We start from the raw sequence: 14,890 nt of genomic DNA, 5'->3' as shown, positions 1-14,890 counted from the left end.
AGAGTTCTCTTCAAAAGCTATTTGAATGATATCACGGATGTAATATACCTTTCATTCTGTTTTAAGTCAATTAACAAGATATCAACAGGAGTATTTGTTTCATGGACTGTCTTTGAAGAGAATAGAAACAATATGGAAAAAAAGTACTTTGAAAAACCATACTGTACTATAAAAATGTCAAATGTGTGCATTTTTACATTCATTAAGATAATCTTAAGCCTTCGCGGTGTCATCGCCTACGTGACATCGTCTCATACAGAAAAGGCTGAGATAGGTATCGTTGACGTCTATGACACTGCCTGACATTCCAAATCACCCCAGTCACCACCTTCAACCACAACCCCACCACCCATCTCCCCTTGGTCACGTAACCCGAACTCTGCCAATCAATGCTCTTCTCTGCTTCGGCCACATCTGAGTGCTCTAAGAGTAAGCACCTGAGTCTGGTAGACAGTTCTCTAACCTAATGCGTCCCCATATTTTTCATATATGGTACCAGAGCATCTTTTTTCTGTGGCCAAGTCATAAGATATAAAACTTAAAACCTATTAGGAGTTACATTTTCTGCCTTGCCTGGAGCATTCTGAGAGCAAAGAAGAAGGCTAGGTCTCAAACCACAACTCATTTTCCAGCTTAAATGTGTCTGCCTTTAGCCGGGCCTCATCCAGTGACCAGGGAGTCCCTGGCTTTACTGTGAACTCCACCAAGGAAGCACGCCAGGCCCCAAGCTCTAGGACAGCACACATAGACCAAGAGTCCAAGTCTATCTAAGCACCAGGCTAGCTCCCAAGGCTCTAGGGTCCAGGAAGGCCTCCATAGCCTTAGGCTTCTGGCCCGCCGAAGTACAAAGCTAAGCCTATAACAGAACCAGGCTCCAGATCTTTCAGAGAGCCAGGCCCATCCTGGCAGCCCAGCCTCCAGCAGCCTCTATGGATCCAGGCTCCAAGCCAGGCTCAGTGTCAGGCCAGCCTCTGTGAACTAAGGATACAGGCTGATACAGGCTCCAGTCTTGTTCCCACAGAGTCAGGCACCAGGCCCGTCCCAGGGGCAAGTGGGCTTCCAAGGACAGGCTCGAGGCCTACCCTAGCACTAGGTCAGACTATGGACCCAGCTTTCAGCCAACCCCCACAAAGCTAAGATGCAGGTTCACCCCAGGAGATCTCAGCTTCAGGCCTTCCCCCTCACCACCCATTGACCCAAGCATCAGGCCAGCTTGCACAAAGAGTGAACAGCAACCTGCCCTCAGACTCCGCCAGCCAGCCTATCCACAGTTTCCAGGGCACCATCCAGAGTTTCCCTGACTGGTGAAGAGTTTTCCCCACCAAAGTTAATGTGTAACACAATAAGTATCTTCTTCAAATGTTCAGGCACCAACATATGGCCACAAGACTGATGAATAGTCAGAGAAACATGACATTCACAACAAAATAAAACACCGGTAACAGACCCTAGAGAAATGGAAATCTAGGCAGTATCTGCCAAGGAATCATAATAGTCTTCTTAAAGAAGTCTAACAAGCGATAACTACATGAAATCAGGAAATAATATACAAATAAAATAAGACACTCAACAGAGATACAGAAATCATTAGACCGATAAACAAAACAATGACATGCTCACCAAAGACACAGAAACCATTTAAAGAACAAGCAAAACCAAGACACTCAACACAGATATAAAAACTATTAAACAACGAAAACAACAACAAAACCTCCAGAAACACTAAACTGAAAATTCCACAGAAAACTTCAATGGGAGGATCAAACAAGCAGGGGACAGATTATTGGAAATACCCAGCTAGAAGAGTGAAAACCAAAAAGGATGAAAAGAAGAGAACACCTATGACTCTACAGGGGAACTGCCAAGAAATTCAGTATAGGGGCCAGGGATTTAACTCAGTGGTTCTGCCACCTGCCTGGCAAGTGCAGGTTCCTGAGTTTGATCCCCAGTACCCCCCCAAAAAAATCCAATATACATTATTGAATTCATAGAAAGCAAAGGGAAAAAAATACAGGGCAGGAAGCTCATTTAAAGAAATAATGACAGAAAACTCCAGAAATCTGGAAAGAAAATGAATATATTTATGCAAATGGTAAACAAAAGAGAACAGAAAAAAAAAGACAGCAGTTATACCAAATAAAATAGACCTCACATCTAAAACTATGAAACAAGGCAGTGATAAAGCAGACAATTCATCAAAAGGATATAACAATTATAAATATATGTGCAACTGATACTGAAACACTGAAATAGAAATCCATACTATAAGTATTAACAGAACTAAAGACAGAATAGACAACAATACAATAAGATTAGGGAACTTTGATATCTCACCTTCAATTCTAGACAGAAAACCAATAAGGAGACAGCAGACTGGACAACACTGTAGGCAAAATGGACCTAACAACATACACAGAATATGCCATATAACAAGTGCAGAATATACATTATATTTAAGTGCACCTATAACATTCTCCAAGATAGACTACATGTTATATAGTGTAACCTAGAAGAAACTAATTAATCCTAGAAACATACAACCTACCTAGATTGAATCATGATGAAACAGAAAATCTAAATGGACCAATAACATGTTAGGAGCTTGAATCAGTTGAGTGGCATAACACGAACGAGACAGGAGGGCACTACGTTAAGTGTCAGGCACAGGAAAACAAGTGTTACATAATCTTGCTTCTATGTAGAATCTAAAAAAATTTAACTCACTGAAATAGAGTAGTGATTTCCAAAGCCTTGGTGGAGGCATTCAGAGAAATAGGGAGTGTTGGTCAAGAGATGAAGTTTCAGTTATGCAGGATAAGTAAGTTCTGGGAACCTACTGTAGAGTATGGTGACTATTGTTAATAATAATAATACATTATATATTTGAAAATTGCTAAAAGTAGATCTTAAATGTTCTTACCATACCAAAAAACACTATGTGAGGTAACAGATATGTTAAATAGCTTGATGTATTCATTTCAGAATATATACACATATTACAACACTATATTTCATAGCACAAATAGATGAAATTTTGGGTTGTCAATTATACCTTAGCAAATCTGGGGAGGAAATGGAAAAACAGAAGTTCTGGTCCCCAGCAAGTCTTCAGATAATGCTAGCCCCAAATGATATCTGGCTACAATCTCTCCTGACACTCTCCTTAATCTAAACCTCTGGATTTTTTGTTTTGTTTTTGTTTTTGGTTTTGGGTTTTTTGTTTTTTGTTTTTTTGTACCAGGGATTGAACTTGAGACCTTGAGCTTGTGAGGCAGGCGACAGAAACACTGAGCTAAATCCCTGGCCCAACTTCTGGATTCTTGACCCACAGAAGTTAGGACAGGTAAAACTGATTACTATTATATACAGCCACTTAATTTGAGAATGATTTATTACACAGAAATAGGTAATTAATGAGTTACAACTCCAGTCTTTTCTAAAATTTGCAATGGGCAGGTTTTCAAACTGCTTTTTGTATTAATCATATATCATAAACATTTTCAATGTCATTAGATTTTTTTACATTAAAGAATTAGTCAGATATTCTTCCTAAAACATAATCTGGTTCTAGATGTCTGCCCAACATTCTATTGTATTTGTATAACAAAATGCATTATGCCTTAAAAGTAGATATTTGTAAGAACAATGTCTAGCCCTAAAGAATGAGAAAACAATGATGAAAGGTCAGCTGGAGAATCATGAGCATATGCACACATGGGCATCTGTACATCATGCTAATATTTGCTTGCTTTATTTTTTAATTTTTGGTACTGGGAATTGAACTCAGGATACTGCACTTGCCAGCAGGCACAGCGCCACAGAGCTAAATCCCTGGCTCCCTTGCTAATACTCTTATTCATTATTTGCCAAACATCAGGTTAGGAAGTTGCTATGTGTAATATCTTACATCAAGTATTCCAGGAGAGGTGAAAATGATTAAGATAGTTTAGGATCTCAGATTGCAGGTGAACCTGCCTAAGCCCAAGGTATGATCTTACTGTAGCTGATACTTACAATTTTAAGGCATATCTGATCTCTACTACATATAAATCTGTATCCTAGTGAGAATATCAGTGAACTACTTATACATGAAACTATATCTTATTTGAGGGGAGGGTAAGGGATGAAGGGAGCGGGGAGCCCTCAGGCCCCTAGTGTGCTGTTTTCTTGCCTCTTCTCTACTTGGCTTTTTGCCATTCCAGGAGACACGCCCTTTCTTATGATAAATGCAGCCACTTTCACCATGTTTCTGTCCCACTTGCTTGGCTAAGGCCCAGGCAGTTTGTCGCTCTGCCCAGATTACCCTCCAAGGAGGTGCACATGAAAGGGGGGCCCCTGAGGAAAGGAACCAGCGGTAGAGGGTGCTAAGAGTGTCCAGGAGCAAGTTAAGAAGGAACAAGAATGGGCAGCAGTGCTGGACGGAGGAATGGCTAAGAGACACATTCAACAGGAAGAATGAGCCACCGGGTTAGTGGAAGGACAGACGGCCCCAGCTGAACAGGATGATGTCGCCATCACAGGAAACCTTGTGGGCAGAGTGGAACCGGAAGAGGACGGGATTTTTATCTTGGACTTGCCTGAGTCTGACACGAGGATGGTACATCAGGAGAAACATCTTGCTGACAAGTAGACAACTGGTCTAGAGTGTAGGCTACAGTCGCTCGGAGCTAGATGAGCAAGCACAGGACTGTTTAAAAGTGATGCTGAGAATAAGTTCTCTGAGGGAAAAAGATTTAGAGAGAAATGTGAAACAGTCTCTCTTGGTAAATGGCTATCTTGCAGAGGTAGGGAAAACATTCTTATAAAAATTGAAAAAACAAAAGAGCAACGCTGTCTCAGAATTTGACTTTAGAAAAACCCTAGGACCTTAAATGATGCAGGGATCAAGAGGAGTAAAAGCTGAAAAGGGTTGTTCAGGATATCATTTAGAAGTCTTCTAAAGCTGGTGTGGTGATGTGTGCCCTGTGATCCCAGCACTTGGGAGGTGTGGGAGGTGGACACAGGAGGACTGCTACGAGTTCCGGCCTAAGACGTTATGTGCCAGATTGCCGAGCATTTCAGTAATGAAATCAGAGAATCCAAGGGGACTGAGATGAGGCAGCAGAAGCATAGAAGTTACCTGGTAGTTTTCAGGGCAAAGAAAACCTTTACAGACAATGTCCTAAGCCAAAGCAATTGAGAGAAGGACGCTGAGGAAGGACACGGGCATGGCTTCAGACAGAGAACACGGAGGTGCCCACTGCAGAGCCGTGTGGCCCTCTGCACACCCCTATTCTGCCCCCATGTTCCTCCCAGCTCCCACGCGAGAGAAGTTACAGGAAACTACTAGTTTTTCCCTTGACCTAGACTCCTATTCATGGAGCTACTGTTAATCCCAACTCACCTGCTGATTCCTGAATTCTCTGTTTGGTGAAACAAGCACCCACACTACTCAACCCAGACATCTTGACCTTGACTGGAGGTCAGTTAGTGCCCGACTTTGTCGCCCAGTGCTCAGTTACTACTGATAAGAAAGCACGATGGTGGTATCTGCAGGATACAGCAGTTATGTTACTAAGATATTAAAAAAAAAAAACTAACCTGGAAAACACACTCCACACGTGAAGGCGGGTTGGCCAGCCCTCCTTCTCCTCCTCTCCCCCATCCCAGAGGCAGTGGAGGCTCATTTGCGAAGCCCAGGCCCCTCCCTCAGGAACACTGAGCATTTTTGCCCAGTTCTCTGTCCTACGTGCCTCCATATTTAATCCTAACCCTTCTTCACCTTGCTCTCACCTCTCTCTCAAGCCAAGTGTTACTTCAGGAAACTCTGAAAATCACAACGATCCAAGCATATCTACCCGCTGAAGAGCAGGGCTCAAGGTATTTCCTCAAATAAAAAGCAAGCCCAACATTTGGAAGTAAAAATAGACATAAATGTCCGAAACAGCCTTCTCCACCTAAGAGTCAGAGAACTGACTCTCTTAAGAAATAATCCCACCTATTTCCCCATTCTTCCTTAGTGAATTTGCTTTCCCACCAACATCAACAGATAAAATAAATGTGATTTATCGCTTATACTTTACTCCAACACTGTAGCACCTGGCACTCCATGAATTCTCTAGTGCTGTTTGTTGGCTTCGATACAAGGTGATTGTGAGTTGATAGAACATTTTTCTGTTTCAATTATTCATTTATTAATATAATTATTAGCATATTGATGTAGAACATATTAATATAGACATGATACATTACTCATTATGTCACATTATAAAGGCATTGTAATAATTGAATCATTAGTACACATTTATAATAATTTACTAATCAAGAGCTTTATAAATACAACATAAAATTTTCCTTGTAGAAATACAGCATCCTGGGTGCACCCGCCCATCCCTATTTATAACTTGGTTTCTTTGGGGAGGATGGAAAGTGAATTCAGAGGGCCAAGAAAATTGTTGAGTTTCCGGAACATTCTCCATTTGTAAGTCATCCAGTGAATGGTCATGATTTATATTGTCAACGTCTAACTTTTTGCTTTGATTTTAGAATCTTTCTGACTGCCTTAAATCTAGCTTCATAATAAAAGCCTCATGGAGTAAGCAATGCATCCAAAAGGTGATTGTCTCCACAGGCTGCAACTGGCTGCCAGGACTTCAGAAACCTGTATTTGCACGTTTCAGCCGCTGGAGCAGATATAAGATCCTACCGTGTCTTCTGGTTTTCTCCACTTCCACCAACTCTTTTTTTCGTATCTCTATATTTAGTACGCAGAGCTATCTTTATCACCCCAGCTGACTGGCATGACAGTCCCGGGGCATAATAGTTACACAAGATTATTAAAGCGTGCTTTTTACCCTTCAAGCATAAGTGTAAAGTACAGCGAGGTTATCAGCAAATAGTCAGTGTTTAGCTCTTTGTGTGCATTAATTGCTAGAGATTTTTTTCCCTTGCCCCATGTTTTATGCAGTATTAAACACAAAATCTATAATGCTTTCTGAAAGTTAGTCTTCAGCTACAGAACAGAATTTATACCTAAGCATAAATTCACTTGCACATATGATGATGAAATATTTTTACAAACATATAATCCAGATTTCAAATGCTGGAAGTTTTTTAGGCTTCTATTACTCTTACTGTCGGTTGAAGAATTCATAGGTACCCAGTCTAAATGAAGAGTTGGATTGTCTAATAGGCCATATTTCAAAAACTGCCGATTCTTGGCTGCCTTTCAACTATTCCATTTTAATTGATACCTGTAAAGTTGCCAGATGAATGCTCAGAATGCAGGAGACTCAGTATCTCAAATATTATATGTAGCTGTGACTTTTCTGTTTAGATTTACATGGATCATTATAGCTGCCAGCAGGAATCCAAAGTCACTGAGCTTTTGAGGTGAGGCTAATCTGAATTGAAGTATGTCGTAAGCCTAAAATATACACTAGATTTCAAAGACTTGGCTCAAAAAAGGGATTGTAAAATGTATCAATATTTTTATATTAATACATGTTGAAGTGAATGCTCTGGATAATTGGATAAACAAACTATATTGTTAAAATTAATCTGAGTCATTTATCCTCACATTTAAAATGTGGTCATTAGAGAATATCAGGTAAGCCATGTGGGACACTTTTGTGGCTCACATTACCTTTCTATTGGACAGTGCAGGTCTAAGACCCTCAATATGCAGTATGACCAGTAAGTAGTCTGTAAGATTAGAACTGCTGCAGAGTTCTGCTCCAAATCAGGTTAACCAGAGGCAAGCATAGTTTGAAATAAAGGTTGCAATTGTCATACATGTTTAACTCTCCCATCCACCCAACAAGACAACTGTGGACACAAGCCAGACAGGAGAGAGATGCTATAATCCAGACAAATGGGTTGAACACTAACAGAGACAAAGAGATTGTACTGCAAAAGTTCCTGCAGTATAATTCCCATCTTAACTCTTTCTCCGTTGAGAATGTATTACTTATTTTCATCTAAGGAGTTTTTAATTATGCCCATTTCAGAGCATGGAAACTGGATAGTGGAACATCTTCATTTATTTGAGTTTTTGTTGTTTTTTCCTTTTGTCCATTGCTGCTAAACATGAACCCGAAGGATCGTTTACAGAAATAGAAACAAAAATATTTTTGTTCAAAATTTAAAGGAAAATAAGACTTTTAAAATTCAGTGTTTGGGTCACAGGCAGCAAGGCCAAGGCAAGGAAACTGCGGCAACATTGCTGAGCACAAGAACTTCACCCTTATCCTGGATAGTAATCGGCATAAAAATTCAACAGCAAATCCCTGATACGGAATTACCGAATTACTGAATTGAGAACACTTTGGGAGTCAGTGCTGCAGGCAAAAACTTGTGTAACTGCTGGTAAAAACAATAGCGATTTCAGGAGTAGATTGAGAACTAAACAATAATATCTTTGTAATGTTGTGAAATCATTGTACGAATAAGGCTGGGACTGGCTCCACTGCGTTTCCCAGTCTGATTTGCTGACCATCTTGTCTGCCCATAATTGTTTTCTGTCATTCGTTTCCTCCAATTGTCAATTATTACTAAGACAATTATGAAAAAAGTATTTGTGTGTGTCTTTGTTTCCTGTTGCCAGTGAATGCAGTGAAGTCATAGACCGGGTTAGTGCATCATGATCCTTTCCATTACAATAAATTATGCTGTCACAAACAGGATATAGCTCTTTACCGGGCAAGAAGGCTGTAAATGGCGCTGAATTAGCACAAACATTGTCAGCAAGAAATTAGCACAGAGACTTAGCTCTCCGCTTTTTAAAAAAAACATATTTTTTATCATGTTTTTCTTCCTGATTATAAAGTAGTATATGCTTATTTACCCTGAAGACAAAGTGGAAAGTAAAAGTCACCATTATCCTACCGACCAGAAATTCCTATTAATATTTTAGTATATTAATATTTAGCTCTTAATACACACACACACACACACACATATATGCAAATGGGATAACATCACGGATATAATTTTGTAGCCTTATTTTCTCACTTACCATTAACTACAAGCACTCTCCAATGTTACTAAATGTTTTAATGTAATTTCATGACTATGTAAAATTCCACATTGCAGAATATTATTTAGCAATTCCTCTGCTTTTGTATAGTCAGGCTAGTTACAAAGTGTATCTGTTACAAATAAAGATTGTTTTACAAACTTTTCTTTTGTCTGAATCTATGATTGTTTTGGATAGATGCCCAAAGGTACACTTTCCTTTTTCATTTAAAAATATATTGTGAAGTTTAAAATACATACATAGAATGAAAGGTCAAAAAATCATCTTAACAAAACATGTGAGTGCGTTAAAAAATTAATAACCAAACACACACACCTTTGTTTTGGCTGTAGTAGGGATCAAATCTAGGGCCTTATAGCCAGACAAGCCCTGTACCACTGAGCAACATCCCCAGCTGCTACACACCTTTTAAAAAGGATAAATAAGTGTCATAGTTTTAGTAACTAGAAAGATAAAAAAACTAGTCTTCAGCCCAGTCAGCTGCAAAGGCGTATGTAATCTCATGAAATCTTTTTCCAGAATCTCCTAGCGTTAAGCAGTCTCCAAACCCTCTGAGAGGCTGCAGCCAACTGTAGTGATTCTGCGAACCAGCCCAGCGCTAAGCTGCCTGTGTGGTCTCCAAACTGGATGAACGTGAACATTGTTAGCCGCTATTGCCAGTAGAGGGCAGCCAGGGACAGGAGGAGGAGATTTAACCCCATTCTTGCTTTCATTCTTTCTTCAGGGTATAACCTTTATTTCAGCAGATAACCAAGCGGAAAGGAAAAACGAGGGGAAAAGAATTAAGGTAATAAATAAGTAATAAAAAAGAAACCTCCCTGTATGAACTACTTCTGTTTCCTCAGACAGATTAACCAAAAGGTGCAAAATTCTACGAGGGCTACTAAAGTTAGGAACAGTAAAAGACAAGGAATCTAGTTACAAATTGGGTTATAGCATAAATATGTGATGCACTTTGATTTTTGCCAATGGAAAAAGTGAATGCAGAATAAATTACTGAACATCCTGTATGGGAATTAGCAAGAGCTTTGGCTTTGGCTCCATGCACACCCAGATTCCATTTTCTATTGTCTCTCATGGCTTTGTAGTCACGAACCATGGACAATTATATTCTCTGAAACTCCTATTTCTCATCTATAAAATGTGGCTAGCAATGAAAACTGCCCATAGGTGGCCTTGAGCACTAATTAAGACAATGGAGATAAAAATAAGCGCTCGACAAAGGTTGGTATTATTTACAGTCCTTGTACCTCCCTTCTAAGCTACAGTAGTTTCCATTTAAATTAAGACAGGAGATAAAAATAAGCGCTCGACAAAGGTTGGTATTATTTCCAGTCCTTGTACCTCCCTTCTAAGCTACAGTAGTTTCCATTTCCAGCTGTTAGCTTACCATTTCTACCTTACGATTCCATTATTGCCTCAAATTTAATAAGCCTGTGACCAAAATCTTCCTCTCCCTCATTAACTCCCTACCTTCTGCTGTCTCTTTGATTGGCCTTTGACTTGAATGGACCATAATACCCACCTCCCTCTTTAACATGTCTTCTCTTCCCAAGGCCATACTTAGTTTTCAAGGCAGGGCAGTTTGTTCCCTACTGAATCTCTGGTTTCTTCCTCTCTGTTTTCAGAAGAGCCAGACCTCAGTGACCTGTTCTCCTTACTCCAGCAAATCTGTATCAAATGGCCAGATCTTATCCATATCATTTCCCTTTTCAAAACCTCTCGGTGGTGGCTCCAGGACATCTTTAAATTAGAGTCTAATTCCCTTGCCTGGCATTCCAGTCTCAATAGGCTGACCCCAGCCTCTTCTAGATGCTTCTCATTTGTTCCACATCTTCATCCCTCTGCTCTTGCCAAGCTGATTGACTCATTTCCCTGGCAGGGTTGCCAGATATAAGAAATCAAAATACAAGTCAATGTGAGTTTCATGTAAGCAATAAATAATATTTTTGTATAAGTAAACCTATGCAGTGGGCCTCACACACACCCATGCAGTAGGATGCACTTACTCTAAAATATATTTGTCATCTGAAATTCACGTTCCACTGGGCATCTTGTGTCTCATCTGGCAACCCCATTCCTTGGTCTCACCACGTACATCTGTCTCTGTGTCTGCTCAGAGAGATCTCTCCTGTCTTGGATGTTCTCACCTCTCTCTGCACCCATCACATACCTTGCACTCCAGTGCCCAACTCAACCTCGTACCTCCATGAAGTCTGTCTGGATCCAGGGTTCCTTATCTGGTACTCATGATCTACATTGGTAATTTGGTTCCATACATAGGATGCCTTATGTCTGACATAATCCCTTTCTTCAAATGAATGTAATCAATGCTGATCAAAAGTAGGGATTGTATTATAAGTAGGAAAACTCAATCGATACAGCTCGGGGGTTGGTGCTCGGTGTGAAGGGAGGTGAAGAGACAATAGGAATCTCCTGAGACCATTCCTTGGAAATTTTAGGTGATTCACCATGCAACATCCTCCCTCCCCTCCCAGCATCAGATGGCAGATGGGTGCGGCTTCCCGAGCTTGACATGACTCCTCCCACCCCTCTTCAGCATATCCTGCAAGACATAGGTTATATGCCGTGACATCTAAATTGCTGCTGGTCCCAAGATGTCTTCCATGACCTGATTTCACTTATGTTTAAATGTGAGGGCAGGGTGGCTATTGTATGTAAACTGCAAACACACAGTGACTGTGGGAATTATATTGGAGATGAGATAATAAATGTCTATTTAATTAATAGAAAAGCAAAACATATCAGCAGATATTTCCCAAAGCTAGCTAACTTAAAATACTTTTAGGAGCCAAACATATATCAAGTAAAGTGTGAAACTACTAAATAATTCTTTTAAAATATATTTTAAATAACTGGCATTTTGTAAATGTATTAATAAGCATATGTGGGCACCTAGAGATTAGTGACCAATGCTAAGATTTTTAAAAGTGAGAAAACATAGTCTTAAAATAATGTATCTATTGCTTAAAATTTAAAGCATAATAAAACTTTTATTTTCATGAGGCAAACTATGAATGTGTCAAATACGAAAGTTGTTTCAATCCTGTAAGGGGGATGAGTTCCACATGAGCAGAAATCAGAAGGATTGTCAGCAGGTTTCTGTCCTCACAGCCTGACAGAGTGTCTGTTACCTTAGATTTCATTCTGTTCCACAATAGAATGGATTCAGAACTGACTTTGAAGTGCTGAAGGTAAGTACTGAGAGTTGTTTCCTTAGATCAATCACATTTATCGGGGTTAGTTTTGTTTTGTTTTGTTTTGTTTTCCTCTACTTTCTTACAACATAAGTGCAACTAAGAAACGGTGCTTTCTAATAAAACTATGAAACCTTCCTACAAGATCTATGGAGCTAATTCTGAATTTCTAATCAGAAAAAGAATAATAACACTTAAATTCTCCCAGGAATGAGAAAGGCCAGTGAGATTCACAAGGAACCAGGACCTAGCGTCAGCTTTTACGCTGGTTCTGGCTGGCTCAGATCTTCTCCTTTTCAGCTTTGCCATCTACTTGCTACAGATTCTAAGCATACCAATCTCACAGAGGGACGAGCCAAAATAGCAGCAACACATTTCCTTTTCCAGAAACCCACAGAATTTTTTTCCTTTGTTAGTCATTGTGGTTACATTAATCATGCTACACCACGACACAAACGTGGGTTATTATCAGCAGGGAATGCAAGTATGTATGGTGCATCATTCTAACAGCGAGCTCATTTAATGGCGAGGAATGTTAGAAGAGTCTGGAATGTCCCTAGGAGCTTTCCAAGTTTTTTTTGGGTACGATCAACTGTTCTTGGATTTAATCCATTTCCTTTCGACCTTTCCACTTCCAAAGCCAGGGACATTTTTAAAAACACTCAGGAAATATACACTGAAGGAATGTTTTGAGATAATAATTTAAACGTAAATAATTACTGTGGACAGTTTTCATCCCTGGAAACTACAGGGCTGCTATTTTGTGTTTCTAGAAGATTCTCCTTTGTCTGAAAATGAGTGGTCGGAAGTATTTTTGTATTTTAAACAAAGCTTTATCTTTATTTTACACAAAATTTAAATCCAACTAAAATGACTTTTCTATAATTGTCTGTTTTTGCATGAAGAGTTGTTAAATGGATTTTAAACTAGTATTGATAAGAGAAAAGGTAGATCATTGATCAGCACTTCAAAAGAAGAAATATCGCTAAAATATTTTTCAAAAATTATCATCAGTGAAATTATACGATAGATGACAATCATCAGATGAAACTGAAATTGCAGAGAGTTAGTGGAGATAAAGTTATCTTAAGAAGACAATTATTTAAAAAAATATATGTATTGTTATGAACAGAAGCTGTGAGAACTGAGCCTGATTTCTGCATTTCTTCAGAGACACAGTTATAGGCAAGCTCACTACAACATTGCGTTAGATCTTCCCTTGGATTACAAATACCATCCGTGGCTAACAGCCACAGTTCATGAAATGCATCAAAACACGCCAGCAACAGACTTAGCAACGACCCTTACCTTAATTGCAAGCATGCAGTCATTTGAAGTTCATCCCACTGTTGAGCTGCTTTTTTCTTTCATCCTCATCAACTGTTTGCAAGTTTCTCTTCATTGTGCCTAAGCACCTCAGATTCCTGCTTTCTTTTCTACAACATGGTTATCACCCTCATTGCCTAAATCCAGTTCAAAAGTGAAGAGAAAAAAATCGGAATTTGCCAGCTGTTTACACCTCGCAGCCACGGTGAAGCTGCTAAGCTTTGAGCTCAATGAATTAAAGGTTGTTTGGCTAAATGGCAGGCTCACTTCCTCCTATTCTTTCTGAACTTAGTTTTCCTGCCTCCAGTGAGCTTTTTCCTTTCCTGGGCTATAAATAGGTTGGTTGTAAGAGTACTGAGGAAAGAAGAAGGCAGGAAATGTATTTGATTTCAAAAAGCAGTCGTGTGTGTGTGTGTGTGTGTGTGTGTGTGTGTGTGTGTGTGTGTTTCAAGTGAATAGCAGTAAACAAGCAAAGGAAAATTTGGCCTTGAATAATTCAGCCTTAGTATATCCATCATAGTTTAAATTTTCCTTAATTTCCTATACTCGTTGTTTAACTAGATGTCATTTCCCATAAGAAAAGCTGCAATTGGGAGCTGTACCATTTTCTGTATAAGCAAACCTACATGCACCCTTTATTTCCCACAGGAAAGGCTGATGAAAATGAATTTCCAGGTGAAAACTGAGGATGGGGTGCAATGGGAGGACCCTCTGTTCTTTCTTTTCATTTAAAAACAGGTGAAACAGTTTTGAAGCAAGATTCAACATAAAGGACCTACCATCTCAGTCTCAAGTGAGGAAGGAAAACAGCTACTGTTGATTAAAAGAAAGCTCAAAGTCAAGACTAAATTAGTCATCCATTCACCTTCCCCAAACTAACAGCTTATCTACAGTCTTGCGCCTCAAAATTGTTCTACCCCTGTCACTCTCAATTACAGACAACACAAGCTAAAACATAAACTAGGTACCATTTTTCACAAATCAGACTGGCAGGTAAAATTTTGGATAATATCTATTGAGAATAATGCAGAAATAGGCATTGATGGAATAGTAGATGAAAGTGCAACTTGGCCTGTATTTCTTAGTGGAGAAATCTCAACTTCTGTCAAATATTTCACGAACACGGGCTAACAAGATGTTAAGTGTGATTTATTCCACAAAGTGGGGATGTGGGACTAGAATGGAAGGGTAGTTTAGTTTGTAACATACATAGTTGGTGCTCTTTTAATTATTACACCGAATACAATAATTATGCCGTATTTTGAAAATTACTAATTTTAAAGACAGAACTTTAAGACACTATTATTTTAAGTCCTTCGAATAGTTCTAT

At 39.3% G+C, this 14,890-nt stretch overlaps 1 protein-coding gene across 8 annotated transcripts in view; it reads right to left on the bottom strand.

The window, feature by feature from the left end:
- The window catches only part of Rasgrp3 (RAS guanyl releasing protein 3), a 116,708-nt gene extending 102,913 nt beyond the window's left edge, over nucleotides 1-13,795 (bottom strand). For all 8 annotated transcript variants that reach the window (XR_784455.2, XM_010645140.3, XM_033763515.1 and 5 more), the window contains exon 1: nucleotides 13,543-13,795. The gene's annotated coding sequence lies outside the window, so the exon portion shown is untranslated. The remainder of the gene's footprint in view (nucleotides 1-13,542) is intronic.
- Nucleotides 13,796-14,890: the final 1,095 nt, after the last annotated feature.

This window comes from Fukomys damarensis, unplaced genomic scaffold (genome assembly GCF_012274545.1).
Source record: "Fukomys damarensis isolate Sample0158 unplaced genomic scaffold, DMR_v1.0_HiC HiC_scaffold_2, whole genome shotgun sequence".
Taxonomy (NCBI): domain Eukaryota; kingdom Metazoa; phylum Chordata; class Mammalia; order Rodentia; family Bathyergidae; genus Fukomys; species Fukomys damarensis.
Note: the sequence above shows the minus strand (reverse complement) of the source record. Positions and strands in the feature narration are given on the sequence as shown.